This window comes from Thermobia domestica, chromosome 18, assembly GCF_964235325.1.
Source record: "Thermobia domestica chromosome 18, izTheDome1.hap1.1, whole genome shotgun sequence".
Classification (NCBI taxonomy): domain Eukaryota; kingdom Metazoa; phylum Arthropoda; class Insecta; order Zygentoma; family Lepismatidae; genus Thermobia; species Thermobia domestica.
This window is the reverse complement of record NC_137471.1, coordinates 63,554,195-63,571,876: the sequence shown is the minus strand read 5'-3', so window position 1 is coordinate 63,571,876 and position 17,682 is coordinate 63,554,195. Positions and strand designations below refer to the sequence as shown.

General features: G+C 37.6%; 1 protein-coding gene across 1 annotated transcript in view; it reads right to left on the bottom strand.

Annotated features, from left to right (window-relative positions):
* Window positions 1–17,682, bottom strand: part of LOC145675799 (dipeptidase 1-like) — a 993,427-nt gene that overhangs the window by 226,953 nt on the left and 748,792 nt on the right. The gene's annotated exons all lie outside the window — the stretch shown is intronic.

The following is a 17,682-nucleotide window of genomic DNA, read 5'->3' as shown; positions in this document are numbered from 1 at the left end:
ATGGAAAGTCTAAGTAATAAATATCATGTCTCTAACTTTAAGGGATTTCGAGGTGTGGCCATCTTATTATAACAATTTCAGTCCTCACCTTTTCCTTCCCGCCTTGTTTTTTCCTTTAAGGACTCCCCCCCCAAAAAAAACGAAACACATCTTTAATTATTTTAAATTAAGGAATTTCGAGATATGACCATCTCAATAATTATAACTCTCATCCGTTTTTCACCCTGCCCTCTTTTTTTTTTTTTTTTTTTTTTACCTTGTCGGAGAAATATCTAAACACACGGAATTATATATTTAATAATTTTAAATGAAAAGCCTATATACCAAATTTCGTGTCTCCAACAATAAATCATTTCGAGATATGATGATCTTAGTATAACAATTATAACCCTATACTTTCTATTTTCTAGTCTCTTTTCCTTCGTGGTGGAACTTCCGGAAATAATAATGCTTAGACCAGTGTTTCTCAACCTAGAGGCCATAACTAGAGGGTCGCGAGGGGGTTTCATTGCGGTAGCGAAGATAAGCGGAAGAAATAAATATAATTAGAATCTAATACCGGAACATATTTTTAAATATTATTTTGAATTTTGTTCTGATAGGCATTTTTTTTATTTTTATACTTACTGCTAAAACAAGAAAAAGTAGGTCTACTAAACATTTTCAACAGGTTCAGAGTTGTTTAAAAATCAATTTAAATGAAAGAGGTACGATATGAAACTAATGAGAACTGCATATTCAAACGACAGAAAAATACAAATGCAACAAAACCTGCATATTGAGATACGATTAAAATTGAAAGCTAATGAGATACCTGAGCATGGTGTGATTTCACTAGTGCGGCAATATTCGGTTCAAGGTTCGTGACACATACTATCAAGTCATTTATAATATTCAATAACTTTTTCTAACAACTGTCCAAGTTGTTTTTAAACCAAAATTAGGAATCACTTTGTTATTTTTATCATATGACCCACAATTAAGGAAGTTACGAAGTTTTAAAATTTTCAAACGACTTCCATTTTGAAACAGTATGACGGATCAGATTCGGTATTTGTAAGTAAATGAATTGACCAAATTTCGTTTTAATCCAATCCCTTTTAGGGAAGTTACTGTACTAAATACATACGAGAAATGGATTCCACTATTACAGAAATAGATGAATATCGTGAGATCTCCGCAATAGGTATATTAAAATTCACACAAAACTTACTAAAACCAGAAATTATAAGATGGGTTGCTGGCAAGAGGATGTGATAAAATGGGCGTCGTGATAGGAATTGGGTTGAGAACCACTGTATTAGACTATTCTTCTTTTGTGCCCGTAAACACTCCTCAAAATTAAGAACCACTCAAATATATATACTAATAGTGACCATATATATACAATTCAAGCTACAAAGCTTTAGTTAAAGCTTTTAAGAAACTTTAATAATGCCCAAACACAAAAGAACGGAAAGTAAAGTTTAAAATAAAAAAGAAACATTAATACTGAAATTATGCGTATTAATACATATATATAAAGTTAACCAAGAAAGTCTGTCGCTTTTTGTGGAGGTCTGTGTTCCCTTGGCCCTCACACCATGAGTTGAATGCGAATGGAGATAAGGCAAAGGTCAGTTGTTACTTTGTGTATATCCAACTTACTACCTGGTTGTGGCAGTTCAGTTACACCGTGAACTTGCGTAAGGACAGAGTGAACATGGAACCTCCACATGCTGTACGAGTTCAAACTGGGGTCAAACGCTGCTGCAGCGGGGCGCAAGATATACCAGGTGTTTGGTGAGAGTAACGTGATTAGGTGGACAGTGCATCGCTAGTTTAAGAAGTTTAAAGACGGTGACAAAACACTTAAACACTTGAAGACGACCACGTGCCGGAAGACATCTACAAAATTATCTTCAGCCAGCAATTGAGGCGAACAGCGGCAAGACATGTGAGAAAGTGGGACTAGAATTCAGTGTGAGTGGAGAAACCATTCGTCTATACCTCCATCAACTTGGGGAGCACTACAAGTTGTGTCGATGGGTTCCACATGATTTCATTCCGGGCCAGAAGGCAACGCGAGCAGACACCTGTGTTTCTTTGCTGTCTCGTCTGAAGAATGAGCCATTTCTGGACAGGGTGTTGTTAACATGTGATGAGAAGTGGGTCCTATACGAAGCTCCACGGCGCTGTTTTAATTGGTTAGCATTCCATGAACCGGTTCCGAAATAGCCGAAACCAGAACTGCACCAGAAGAAGATCGTCCTGTGTGTTTGATGGATTACTCGCGGCATCGTGCATCGGAAACTGCTGCCAGCTGGTCAGAACATCAATGCAACTGTGTACTGTCAGCAGTTAAGCCGTGTTCAAGAAAAGCTGAAAACTCTGGAGACAGCACTTCTGAATCGCAAAGTGGTCCTCCTGTTACAGGACAACACTGAGCCTCACGTGGCTACCATCCAGGACACCATCCTACGCCTTGGATGCGAAACTATTTCATCCACCATACTCACCGGACACTGAACTGCCCGATTATCACCTGTTTCATTCCTTGGATAACAACCTTAGTGGTCACCAGTTGAAATCCCAAGTAGATGTGCAAAATGCATTTGATATCTTGTTCACGGTCCACCAAGTTCTACCGCGGTGGAATCTATGGCCTTCCAGAAGGTTGGCAGAACGTCGTTGATGCTGATGGGGACTATTTTTGATTTCCAGGTACGTCCTAGGTAACATATCGATGTTCGAAGGTAGTGAGTGAAAAATTGACAGAACTTTCTTGGTTACCTTTATAACATACAATAAGTAGCTCTGAGTATTAAATCTTTACATGCTTGATGAAAGTAATTGTAAGTAGTTGTCAAACAGCAGACTGAAATCCGTATATTTGTATTTACATGAAAGATTTATTATAAATTGAACACATTCTTGTTACAGACGTATTCTTGAGATTCTCGTTTTTACATTTAGGATAAAATAAAAGTGATCTTTACTTTAAATTAACTTTTCTTTTAGTATTGTATCCAATTTTCATAAGTAAGACACTACTATCAGTCAATAAGAACCAATTTATACAATATATATATATATATATATATATATATATATATATATATATATATATATATATATATATTGTATAAATTGGTTCTTATTGACTGATAGTGTAGTGGTGAACCAAGTATATATATTACTTGGTTCACCACTACACGCCTATCCAATATTCTGTTATATTCAAACTGAATAAGCAATATTCTATAAGAGATGCTGTTCAGAATTGTAGACAAGTGATGCTTTTTAAAACAAAGAAAACCAAGAAACCTTTCTGAATTAGTTCAACTCTCTCAATATGTAATTTATTAGTAATGGCAAAAAATCGATTCATATTTCAATGTAGGTCTAACAATATTATTAAAAAATAATTTAAAGGCAAATCTGCTGTTAAGTTAATTGAGTTCCGTATTAACAAGTCTTACCTATTTATAGAAATTGCTAATAGCATACTGTATATGAACACTGAATGTCAATTTGCTATCTGTAATGACTTATAGGTCTTTTATACATTCCACGCAATGTATTAAATGACCATATTTATAGAATGTATTGTAAATTTTGCCTTTAGTCAGGACTATACTAACACTTCTTTGAATTGAATTGTAGTAAATTCTTTGAACTGCATTCATACAATGCCTTGTTATATTTTTTGCAATAACTGACTATCTTCCAAGTTCCGAATCTCTTTATAAATGCTTACGTCATCAGTGTTTGTTAAACAATTAGCGTTGTGTAATTTTGAAAGTAATTCATTAATAGGCAAGCCCGTATCCACGGGGAGCTAGGGTGAGACGAGTCCCCTAAATTTTTACTGCTCCTTAAAATTTTCAGGGTAGGCTTGCAAATGAACTATAATATGGTGATGAACTATAATATGGTTGGGTCGTCCCCCCTAACTTCTACCGCTCCATCTACATTTTTGGGCTGGCTACCGGCCTGTTAATAGGCTATATAATAAGAACAATGATGGATCAAAATTAGAACCTCCCCCACGCATCGGACAGTATTTTACACTCACTTTGTTTAATTCTGTGGGATTTGGTACTCAAAGCTCAAATTATTTGGAACAAGAAATGGAACAACGTTCACAATTATATTTATGTGAAGAAATTAACTTCATTCAAAACATATTGATTCTCATTCACTAGTGCTCTCAACGGGTCGGGTCGGGTCGGGTTGAAGACCGACCCGACCCGACCCGTGACCCGAATTGACTGACCCGAGCCGACCCGACTGACCCGAACCGTGATCCGATCTGATTGACCTGACCCGATAACCCGACCCGAGCTGACCCGGTTGACCCGACCCGATAACCCGACCCGAATAACCCGACCCGACAACCCGACTCGAGCTGACCCGATTGACCCGACCCGACAACCCGACCCGAGCTGACCCGATTGACCCAACCCGACCCGAGCTGATCCGACTGACCCGACCCGAGCTGACCCGACTGACCCGACCCGACAACCCGACCCGACAACCCGACCCGAAATGACCTGACTGACCCGACCCGACAACCCGACCCGAGTTGACCCGATCCGGGTCGGGTCGGGTCGGGTCAACCCGACCCGTTTGAGAGCACTATGGTCACGACACTGGGTGAACGCCAAAATGCACTCACATTGGGAAACTAGTTTTAAAAGCATTATTTTAGAAAATAAAGCATAAAGCATAATTTAAAATATATAGCACAATTCTTGGAAAATTCTCTTTAACTGAAAGTTTAACATACTGTGTTAATATTTTTTAAAGCCAATATTTACAATGCAAAATCATTGAGAACATAACAATGCAACAATGAAAAGCTTATTTTCATTTCTGTAAACTTTTCGGTGTAATCCTTTGATGTGGAGAAAAGAAAGTAAAAGAAGAAATTTTTCCGCCAACAATGAATAGTATGCAAGAACTCCGTACCATATTGTTAGAGTGACAACGCCAGCTTTAAGTTGTTAGGGGGGCAAAGGAGGGGCAGATACATTTTGGGGGGCGGCTATTTGCCATACCAAAAATAACTTATTTATTACGTTTGACTTATTTTACATTACATTGTGTATTTCGTTGTTGTTTTTATGTTAGATCTATATGATTATAAATTAAACTTATTTCAAATAAAATTTGTAACTAACAAATAAATAACGTCTGCACGTGAAATATTTTTCAATGAAACTTTTGAAGCCTAAACATAAATTGAATTACTTTCGCGTATGCTACAAGTAACACATTCGTCTATATGCTACGTATCTCTCTCTCTCTCTCTCTCTCTCTCTCTCTCTCTCTCTCTCTCTATATATATATATATATATATATATATATATATATATACATATATACAGTGGCGTATTTACGATTTTGTTTCGGGAGGGGCTTTGCCTGGAAATGTGAAAATTCTGCAAGATATTTACTTTACTTTACTATACTAAGTAAGATTTCGGGGGGGCTTAAGCCCGGAAGCCACCCCCCTAAGTACGTCACTGTATATATATATATATATATATATATATATATATATATATATATATATATAGAGAGAGAGAGAGAGAGAGAGAGAGAGAGAGAGAGAAAGCCAGAGAGAGAATTTACGAGGAGCTGCTGAAAATGTCGTAGTCCAATCCAGAAGAAGTGTAGGTACAAGGTAGAAAAATGAAACCGTAGTTTAGAAAAACATATCTCTGTATGTACAAATATAAATTTTCATATTAATAAGGAAATTCTTATTGTTTCTCAGGCCTTTGAAGTGATTATGTGTGCCCAAACAGATAATTTCACTAACATCCAGATTCTTACTGTTATAACATTTTTGTTCCACCAAGGAAAGTCACCGAAGTAAATTAATTAGGAAATCAGTGAAACACCACGGGACTCTCCTCCGTTATATATAGTGGTGAAGAAGTAAGTGGCTTAGTATAAACGTAGCAATTTCTCAACAAATTATGCTTTACATCCAGGATGATTAAAAGCAATGACTCTTCCTGGAATCATGGATGCAATTTGTGACATTATTCTTGAAAATTGCAGCATTTCAGCCAGTGGTGGATATAGCCCGGGGCCGGAGGGCCTAGGCCACCCCAGTTTTTGTGTGACAAAAATAATTTAAGCTATTTATATTTATTATAGTCTGAGGTCTGCACTCCGCTTTCTCAGTTTTTACCTTCTCAGAAAAACTTGTGTCAGGGATTCTGGGCATTTCTTTGGAACTCGTCGGTAGCATAATTCAGAATGGCTTGGGTATGCGCAAGTTCTCGGCATAATGGGTTCCCAAAATATATGTCAGGACAATAAAAGGGTAACGGCATTAAGAGAAGTATTCTTCCAATTTGACCGTAATGCTGATCAATTTCGCTGACGAATAGTAACCATAGATGAAATATGGTTGTACCACTATGATCCTGAATCGGAACAACAGTCAATGGAGCAGTAGCACTCATTTCTCCATCGCCCCAAGAAGTTCAAGACACAGAAGTAGGTTGAGAAACTGTTTGGAACATTCTTCTGGTATAAGTATGGACTGGTAGACTACCTCCTCAATGGTCAGATATTTAATCCAGAATCTCTACATTACTTACAAAACTGAAAGAAAAATTCAAAGTTCAACGCTGCGGAAAATGAAAAGAAAGGAATTCTGTTTCTTCAGGAGAATACACCTGTCCATCAAGCCCCTGCGAACATAACTGACATTGCATAATCCAGGATTTCAATGTCTAGATCATCATTCTTATTCCGCAGATTTAGCTCCGTCTAACTATTACGTGTACTTATTTCCCAAACTTAAATAACACTTGAAAGACGCCATTTTAGATCTGATAGGGGTAGTGCTACGAACAGTGGTGCGAGGAAATCTAGATTTTTTTAACTTTTCTGCAAAAGCTGGAGCACTGTACAAGGTAGTATATTGACTCTCGGGGGAAGAGAAGAAGAAGTAAAACTTCACCAATCCACGTGCACTCCTTCTGGGTTGGGCTACGAATTTTTCAGCAGTTCCTAGTCAATATGGTAGACGTCACGTCAGTACTTTGAAACAAAATAAGTAAAGGAGCACTAGTATAAACCAATTACTAACTAAAGATCAGCACTCTGACAATACATTTTATTGGGAATCAATTTCATTCCATAATTTTATTATCATTTGCAGGAAGGGAAAACACAACTCTTTTTATCTCCTTCAAAAAATTAAGCCCTGGTAGTTGCAAACTAAGCTGTTATAAGCACATCCTCTGAATATTGGAAGCCGAGAATAATGTTTCAGAAAAAAGAAGTTTTAAATAAAACAAAATATGAAACTGAAAACTTCAAACCTGGACAAATACAAACAAGTTACGTAACTGGTTTTACCTTTCTTTTGTTTCCAATCGAAGTTGATCCAATGAGAAGAAAACAAGTCGACCAAATCTACTATTGTTCGCTAGGCACAACTTCTAGTTTTGTTCTAAATCCAGACTCCATATTGGCGTAGATATTAATATTACAGTCGATTGGTAAAATCAATCTTCCACATTTAAAAATTAAAGTACACACAAGTAGAAAAATAAGCATTTATCATAAAAACACTAGCTGCAAGTGTTCAAAATAGATTTATGGTTTCTATAAAATCAATTGAAAATTGCTATTTTTAATTAGGCAGCTAGTGAAAAACAGCAGCTTTCGACTCCAGCCGAGTTTAAACTCAACCTAAACTCAGTTGACCAAAGTGAACTGACCCGACTGACCCGACCCGACAACCCGACCCGATAACCCGACCCGAGCTGACCCGATTGACCCGACCCGACAACCCGACCCGAATAACCCGACCCGACAACCCGACCCGAGTTGACCCGATTGACCCGACCCGATAACCCGACCCGAATAACCCGACCCGACAACCCGATCCGAGTTGACCCGATTGACCCGACCCGACAACCCGACCCGAGCTGACCCGACCCGACAACCCGACCCGATTAGCCTGACCCCACAACCCGACTCGAGCTGACCCGACTGACCCGACCCGATAACCCGACCCGAGTTGACCTGACCCGACCCGACCCGTAACCCGACCCGAACTGACCCGACCCGACTCGGGTCGGGTTACGGGTCGGGTCGGGTCAACCCGACCCGTTTGAGAGCACTATCATTCACATTGCGCATGTTCCTCCGGTGATAGGAGTTTACAAATTGCAATGGGTGGTGATTATAAATAACTATAGGGGTTTCATGAATTCCTAATTACAGGCGTTAAAGCAATACCTAAGAGATCAGAGTTAGCCATATTATGTCGTCCATCTTAAACCAAGATAAACTGAGAAAGGCCGAATGTGTTTCTAAAGTCTTGTCCATATTGCAAGTGTAATTTGGATAACGTTTTCAGAATCAAACTATCATAGTTTTTCGCTTCCAAAATATCATATCGATAAGTATTATACGATTATAATAATACGTCTTTATCCATCTCTTTTTTGATAGGCATCCCAGGAAAATTGTAAGATATAGTGAAAAAATGTATTTTGAAATGAACTCAACTGTTCTAAACACAGGTTTTATCTCGTCCACGAGATGTGACAAGCAGAAGTTTCTTGATGAAATTAAGCTCTTCCAATAGAAACAGATACACTCTTCAAGACGAGAAGTCTCTTTCATGACATCCTTTCCGATATGAGACGAGACCTCTTGTCTTGAATTCAACCCGAATTTCAACACCATCTTTATTGAAATCAGGGTCACATATAACATTTTCCGCTTCTGGGTTTCTCCCGTATTTGTTCGTATTTAGTCATATGCTAAGCAAAAATATTCAAAAACTAATAAATAGCAATAAAACACTATAGTTTTACGCAGGTAGACAATAAGTAAAAGCATCAGCTCCTTCTAGCACCAAATAAAGTCGTAACGAGAAAACTCTGTCGTACTGTGGTACTATGAATGTTGTCAGTATGGATCTTACTTAACTCTTAACACACCAAGCGGGGTCTTCTAGGAACCCCAGAGGGTGATATTTGGTGATACTGGTGCAACTATAAGAACAAATTTATTCTCGATTTTTATATGTGTCCTGCGTCCTTTTGGGATATCTGCTACATAGACTAATGGTACGTTCGTTAAAAAGTACAAAAAATGAAAAAATGAAAATGAAATCTTAAGTTCTACGTCCCACGATTATGCCGGTTAGGCTAAAGGAGACGGTGATTATGAGTGATGAATGAAATGGTGGAATGAAGAAAGTGGGAGGAAACGGGAGAACCCCGAGGAAACCCACGCACAAGATGTTTGTCCACCACAAAGTTCACTTGGCGGGGGCTGGGATCGAACCCGGGACCCCAAGCACCAGAGATGAACGCTCTACCACTGAGTCACCGCGGCCCCGTACAAAAAATGAGTTGAGAAATTAAAATAATACTTGGGGTCCCCAGCTTGGTAAACAACGTTGACGATTTAGGACTGGTACGCTAAGGGTTAAATTTATCTCTCGAGAACAGCCATTTATCTCCTCTTAAGACAATCTTGATTGTTTTTAAAAATATCCCACCCATACGACCTGCACGTACATACAACTCTGATTGAAACCCATAAATATTTTGAGCTACCATTTCCGGTTTCAATCATAGATTCCCATAGCCTAAAGCAAAATAATAAAAAGAAGTCGAGATTTTTTTTTTTTAAATGAGGGTTGAAAGTTTCAGTAATAGGTTTCCATTACTGCTCTTATTAAGAGTTACCTAGGAGACGAGACGAGAGGCGACAGAATGTTCATCAAGAGATGTGGAGAGGAACCAGAGCTTTTCCAATAGAAAGAGAGATATTTTCCGAGACATCATTCTTACAACAGCTTTTCGAGACGAGACAGCCTCACATATATGTCTTACTGCTGCCCTAATTCTTCTATCAAACCGAAAGTAGTAGATGAATTGCTTTCGGTTTTTTAATATTTTGGATAACAATTGTTTGGAACTATTGTAACTTTGCACTGTCCAAACGTTACTCGCTTGTTATCACGAAAAATTGCTACTTCAAGTAAACGAAAATCTTTCAATTTAAAGATTGCTACTAAGCATGTTAGGCTAAGAGAGACGGATGATTGAGGCAAGCGAATGATGATCAAAGAACTAGTGGAATGAGAATGTTGGAGGAAACGGAAGTACTCCAAGAAAATCAACGGACACGATGTTGTCCACCACAAACTTAATTAGCCGGGTATCGAACCAGGGACTTCAAGTAAACGAAACCAGGTATATAGCCTATCCAGAAGGTGGGTCCTGGAAATCCGGAACCCATCCCCGAAATCCGGACTTTTCTGTAAATTTAGTCTATTTTTTTTAAGGTTATTTTACAAATTTTAATATAATTTATCCTCATGTTGAATTTGGATTCCCCCGAAATAAATTCCTATTTACGTGCCTAAACGAAACAAACACCGTTATAATGTTATGATGAGCAAAAGATCCTAAGCATTTTCGATACATTCTACGTCAGACACAGAAACCACACACACACAAATAATAATTCAAAACCATTTACATGAAGAATTTCGTTTTCGCTGCACTGTGAACTGTACGCACCTATTTCTTGCTGTCCTTAGATAGTATATGTAGGTATGTGAAATGTTTATGTGTGTGTGGTGAGTAGTGGGAAATGATTATTTTACCGCTCTACGCACACACCGAGACTAACAGGCTTAGTACGCATGCATACAGTTTAAACAGCAACAAGAACCACACATTGCATGCAGAAGGAGGAAAAAAATAATAACAAATTCACAACATCATGAATAAAATTGTTTTGGTTTTATACAGTTATGTTGTTTGTATTTATGCTCGTAATAACGCAAATAATATTAAAAGTGATATATATATATATATATATATATATATATATATATAATACAAATAATACAATCAGTTTTATGTTAACGCGAAATTAAATGTAGCAGAATGCGGTAACGGTCCTGTCTTCCCTCCCATTTACGACTTATATGAATCTTTATAATAATATGGTTAATTTTTGTGGAGGTTTTGTTCCTTGGTTCTGCATATGTCATTATAATTTATCCATTTAGAGGAAACTTAAGCGTACTTAGATGACGCAGTTGTAAACTTTTGTAAACCATAATGTGTTTTTAAATAAAGTTACTTGTTTATTTACGGTTTTGCAGTACGTAAAATTACTCAGACTGTATGATACATTTATGATAGTATAAAAACTTTAGATGCAGTAATAATGTGAAATTATATTACTTAACTTTTTACTTTTTTTTAAGAAAAAATAAGCACATTGCTACTGATTTATATCTTTTTTGTGTACAGTATGCATTGTAAGACATAAGAAAATATATTAATTACTGCAAATACGGAGATATGGTTATGGAACAGAAAGATTTAAAAAAATCAAATTCAAAACTTTGTAATGGTTTAGATTCTACTTAAAACTCTGGTCTCATGCTATATATATATATACTCTGGTCTCATGCAATTCCGTACTTCCTCTCTACAAAAAGTGGTCTCATTTTATTTAAAAACTAGCGTCAAATACTCGCTTCACTGGATTAAAATAAGAAAACATAGTAATATGTCCCGTTAGTCAGTCGCTTTGTACTATTACTGAAGCATTCTCGATAATTTAATATATATATATCCCCTCTCTCAAGCTGTGAGGCTGAATATGGATTTAAAAGGAATCGGAAGTGTCACTGTTCATCTCAGCGTTCCCAAAAACAATGAATTAGGCACAAATATCGGTCAATTTCGATCATTTTTATATATCTTCCCCTTCCCCTAAGTTGAATCGTCAAAGGAAACTGATATAAACTTTCCCAGGCCCGAATCTCATCTATGTTGAAAATTTGATCGAGATTGGTCGGGTGATTCAAGAATTATTAAGTCATTAACATAGTGACTTTCATTTATTTAGTTACAAGAACTGTTATCTGGTTAATTAGATTAGTTAGGTTAAATAGGTTGATTATAAATATGGTGCATTTTGATTTGAGGTTTATTGACCATCTGTATCCTCATTATCCTTCTTTGAAAAGATAGCTCCTGCCACGTGGACTTCGCGGTACACAAACATCATGGAGTTTTCCCATTATCTTCTATTTTCATCACCCCATCATTATTATTCATCTTGTTATGGGATATGAAGTAAGGACAAGCTAGGACATCTTTATTTCATATGGAAATTCAACCAGTCATCAATGAAAGTCTAACATAACAGCCTTCAAGAGTTCACTGCCTGATGTTATTAACACCAATATTCTGTTCTACGTCGCTAGCTGACTTTACATCGAAAGATAAATTAGCTATTGCTTTGCTACTGTTGAGGGAGTCTTTGCACTTGGTAATTTGTAATAAACAGTGGTAGCGACCTTTACCCTTTAACAGTCTCACACGCGACGTTTTTAATTTGCTTTGTTAGATTAACTGCTTCTCTCAATTGGTTTAATCTCATTGCCCCCTCATAGTCAGGCTACTACAAGACATTGTCCGTTTCGTTCGTTTACCCACGACACAATCTTACAACAAAGAAGTAATGAATATAGAAGTAAGTACTTTGACTCAGGCGAGTCTCCTTTTGGTTCGTTTACCTGACAATGTTAGCAAGCTCAGGAGGAAGTTTGAGAACTTTGTGTTGAGTCGACGACATGTAGAAACACGGACTTGGTCAATGTCAGTTTTGGGTAATCGACCACGCTCAAGAAATCTTGTGGTGTCAACACCATCTCTTTCTGACGTAAGAGGGACAGTCAGGTCAAAAGCAATTGAGAGAGCACGATCTGGGTCTTTAAATCTCAACCACAACGCGAGACAGATCGGAGTTTCCCTGCTTTTGGGTCCGGCATTCGATGTCATGGTCGTTTGTCGGACAAGTCTTCATCATGGATATCATCAAGACGTCCCGATTTGTAAGTCACTGGAACTTTGAGGACAGCGCCTAAACATCACCTATGAGTAAGAGGGAGGAGAAGGGAACTACTTCGAAATTAGGACGAGACTGTTCTAAATTAGTTGCTATTCTATTGCTCTACCATCTATTCCTTAACGCCCTTATTGCTACCAATTGAGAATGAAAATGTATTGGTTATTTTCAAAATTATTTTAACACTAAATTCATATTCGTTACCCTGTCTAATTTTGCTTATGCTTCTAGTCGCCTAAGACTAGTGATGGAGACGCCCCCCCCCCCCCATTTAGCATATTGCTTTATTGCAATAAATTTCGTATTGTTATCCCGCACCTCATAAGTGCCTCTCGTTTCTATCCCAACATTCAAGTTGTAATGCTACAATATCATCGCCACTGTCTCCCTTAACGTCAGTGCATAATCGTGAAACATAACCTGTCTACTGAACGTAATGAACTTGAAAGGAGCAATTACCACGAAGAACACAGTTTGACACAACTCGATTTTGGCGCTATTTACCTCAGTATTTTCATTGAGAATTTACTAGATCTGTGATTTAAAGGAAATCCAAATTCCAAAAGGCAATTAACCATATCAAATACCTTAAGCACGTGACGAAACAAAAAAAAATACGTATTTTTTTAGTATCTATATATTAAAATGCTAGGTTTACATGTTGGTCTCCAAACAAAAGTTTATATGTTTGTCTCCAAAGAAAAGTTTATATTTGTCTCCAATTCTTCCGACGATGAGATCTCGAAAACCCCCCAAGTGCTAGAAACGTGCTGTTTTCGCTTGTCGATTCCAAAATTTGTGTAGATTGGCCAGTTCTAATTGAATATTTAGAAAAACATGGTCGTTATTTATTTGTTACTTCTTTTAGGGGTACACTGGAAGTGTTGAAATTTTGAAGAGCACCATACCCTATGAGTTATACATTTCAACACAACATAGTTGTATATAGTGGTTGTATATCTCTCCGGCGTTTGTTTCGTGGCCAAATGACAATGAAAAACGAAGGATAATGAAATTTCTTCGGGCTAAGATGAATCTTTATTGTTTGGAGTGTTTTGACCAATGGACACCATATATCACTGACATTATAATTAATTGTGTATGTAATGTATTTGCTTATTACATACGGCAGGAAAGAAGAAAGAAAACACTGATCATACATGAATTAGAAACTCAACCGGAAGTAAGCTCAAACGGTGCGAGATATTGAGAAAATAATCGAAAAAATCTCCCCTTTATCCGATTTTTATCAAGACGGCCTTCATCTGTTGACTGTAGATGTTCCGAGAACTGAAATGTATAAAGGCTCACCATTATATAGAATGTGCAGTAGCTTTAATAGCATATCAGTATTAAACAAAGATCTAGATTTAGCATTACCTCTGTCTCTGTATACAAAGAAGTTGAAAAATATGTTGTATTAGAATGTGAATACATGTATTTGCATATACATGTGTAAACCAATTATTTGACTTTTAATGGTTTCTTGTAATACTCTTCACGTTTAACGGTTTATACTCTTACGATAGTTATTATTGTCTTTGTCAGATATCTACAGGAATTTTGTCACTATCGTTATATTCACTATTATGTATAATATTATTTTATATGAACTATCTATATTATGTACCTTCTGTAATTGGAGATTCTATTCTCTGTTGAAGGACAATAAATAAATAAATAAATAAATTTGTGTCTGTAAAGCGACATGTACAGATGTTGTGAGGAATGACAAGGAGATTCATGATCATATGTGAATGATGCGCTGTGTAGAGAGCACAGGTTCAACTAGTACTGTATTATATTGTTTAAGGAAGCAAATGTTGAAGGCTTATAGTAAAACAATTGTCTGCATTTTTATTAGCTTTTTAAGTGCAATTACAGTTTAGTCTCTAAATATTAGTTCAACTGTTCTCTTGAATTTACAGTTGAAAGAAAAACATTATTTTTGGTTTTCTATTAATTTGTCTCAGATAATCCTTTGTGCATTTCATTATCAATAGTACTCAAATTCTACCTACATTAATATGAACGAGCACAGCCGATCGCAGATACAATAGTGGTCAGCAAAACCAAACAATAATATTGCCAAAGCCAAATAAAGTGGAAAGAGTTGAACCAGAGAGGCTAATACTTAGATTTTTGTTCTGTGAGGACCATTTGCTATTATCACAAAAAAGAATTGTGTACGCTTTGATAAATACAAGTAAATGAATACGTTTACGTATAAAACGGGTTAGGATTCTTTATGCTTGTGTTTTCATACTGTTTCTAATAGTGAACGTAGTATTTGCATTGTATTGTGTGGGTTCTTGCAAAAAGCATGTGAACAAATCGATAAATAAGAGGGCTATTTTTTAAAGTAAGATCCGATTGTCAACAAAACCGAAACTACTAAAGATAGTGCTACACATTTTTGGTTATTTCCCTCTGTATACACTAAGATATTTTCTTGCATAGTTACCATGTTTCAAAATTATAACTGTTTCGACAATTTTTTTTTGTATGCTTAAGCCGTAGAAATCACCCGCCTGTGACCGAAGCTAATCTTCAACAGTTGTTTCCATTGAGGTTATTGGTTATGTTTATTGTTTCTCTCGACATGTGCACACGTGCTGTTTCCTAGTATGCCTCAGACATTTGACGATACCAGTTGCAGTAAAAGTTATTTTATATTATATCTGTATGTATGTATGTATGTATGTATGTATGTATGTATGTATCTATCTATATCTGTCTGTCTGTCTGTTTATCTATCTATCTATCTATCTATCTATCTATATATATATATATAAAAGGCCGGATTTAGGGGAGTGTACCTTCGTTGTAAATATACATTATCTAAAATGAGAAGTTAGCAGTGAGAACAGCAACATTTTCTGCCATTATGTTTCCGTTTGGAGCTTAAAAGAAAGAGGAATTTTGCAAAAGCAATATTTTAAGTCGATTTTCTGAAGGTTCAAGGAAAGCAATAGAAGATTTGTCAAGTAGGGAAGAAAACGGAAGCCAGGAAGAAAGAACATTTTTTTTCTGCATATCACTTGCGACCCTCTTTAAAATAAACCCCCCGCTCTATGTATCACCGTTGTCAGATGTAAAGTATATTGTCACATGTCATTTTCAAGAGTTTAAATGAGAATGGTTATTTTGGTAGATATGGTGCGCTTCCCTCAGAAAATCCTGGATCCGACCATATATATATATACTATGTGATCAAAAGTATTCGGACGCCCCCCAAAACATACGTTTTTCATATTAGGTGCATTGTGCCGCCACTAACTGCCAGGTACTCATTATCAGCGACCTCAGTAGTCATTAGACATCGTGAGAAAGCAGAATGGGAGGCTTGGTGGAACTCACGGACTTCGAACGTGGTTAGGTGATTGGGTGTCACTTGTGTTAGAAGTTGTACGCGAGATTTTCACACTCCTAAACATCCCTAGGTCCACTGTGTCTGATGTGATAGTGAAGTGGAAACGTGAAGGGATACGTACAGCACAAAAGCGTACAGGCCGACCTCGTATATTGACTGACAGAGACCGCCGACTGTTGGTTGAAGAGGGTCGTAAAGTGTAATAGGCAGACATCTATCCAGACCATCACACAGGAATTCCAAACTGCATCAGGATCTACTCCAAGTACTATGACAGTTAGGCGTGAGGTGAGAAAACTTGGATATCATGGTCGAGCGGTTGCTCATAAGCCACACATCACGCAGGTAAATGCCAAACGATGCCTCGCTTGGTGTAAGGAGCGTAAACATTGGACGATTGAACAGTGGAAAAACGTTTGAGGAGTGACGAATCATGGTACACAATGTGGCGATCCGATGGCAGAGTGTGGGTATGGCGAATGCCCGGTGAACGTCATCTGTCAGCGTGTGTAGTGCCAACAGTAAAATTCGGAGGTGGTGGTGTTATGGTGTGGTCGTGTTTTCTTGGAAGGGGCTTGCACCCCTTGTTGTTTTACGTGGCACTGACACAGCGCAGGCCTACATTGATGTTTTAAGCACATTCTTGCTTCTCACTGTTGAAGAGCAATTCGGGGATGGCGATTGCATCTTTCAACACGATCGAGCACCTGTTCATACTGTACGGCCTGTGGCGGTGTGGTTACACGACCATAACATCCCTGTAATGGACTGGCCTTCACAGAGTCCTGACTTGAATCCTATAGAACACTTTTGGGATGTTTTGGAACGCCGACTTCGTGCCAGGCCTCACCGAACTACATCGATACCTCTCTTCACTTCAGTACTCCGTGAAGATGGTCTGCCATTCCCCAAGAAACCGTCCAACACCTGATTGAAAGTATGCCTGCAAGAGTGGAAGCTGTCATCAGGGTTAAGGGTGGGCTAACACCATATTGAATTCCAGCAGTACCGATGGAGGGCGCTACAAACTTTTAAGTCATTTTCAGCCAGGTGTCCGGATACTTTTGGTCACTTAGTGTATGTCTTAAGTTGCATTCATACCATCAGTGTGGTGTATCGCCCAGTGTGGGCAGTTGAAGTGTTTCATCCAATTCAGCACACCGCCAAGTGTGAAATAAGGTCTTTGATTCATTTTTCGGCAGCAAGAAACGTTCCAGCAATGGAAATTCATTGCCAGATATCTTAGGTGTGTGACCCGAATGCAATGAGCAGTTTATGGTTTCATACGTATCGATAAGAAGTGAAAACAACGGTTGAAAGTTAGCCTCAGACGGTGATTTCTACGATGTGGGCATACAAAAACTTATCGAACGCAATGATAAAATTTTAAACAG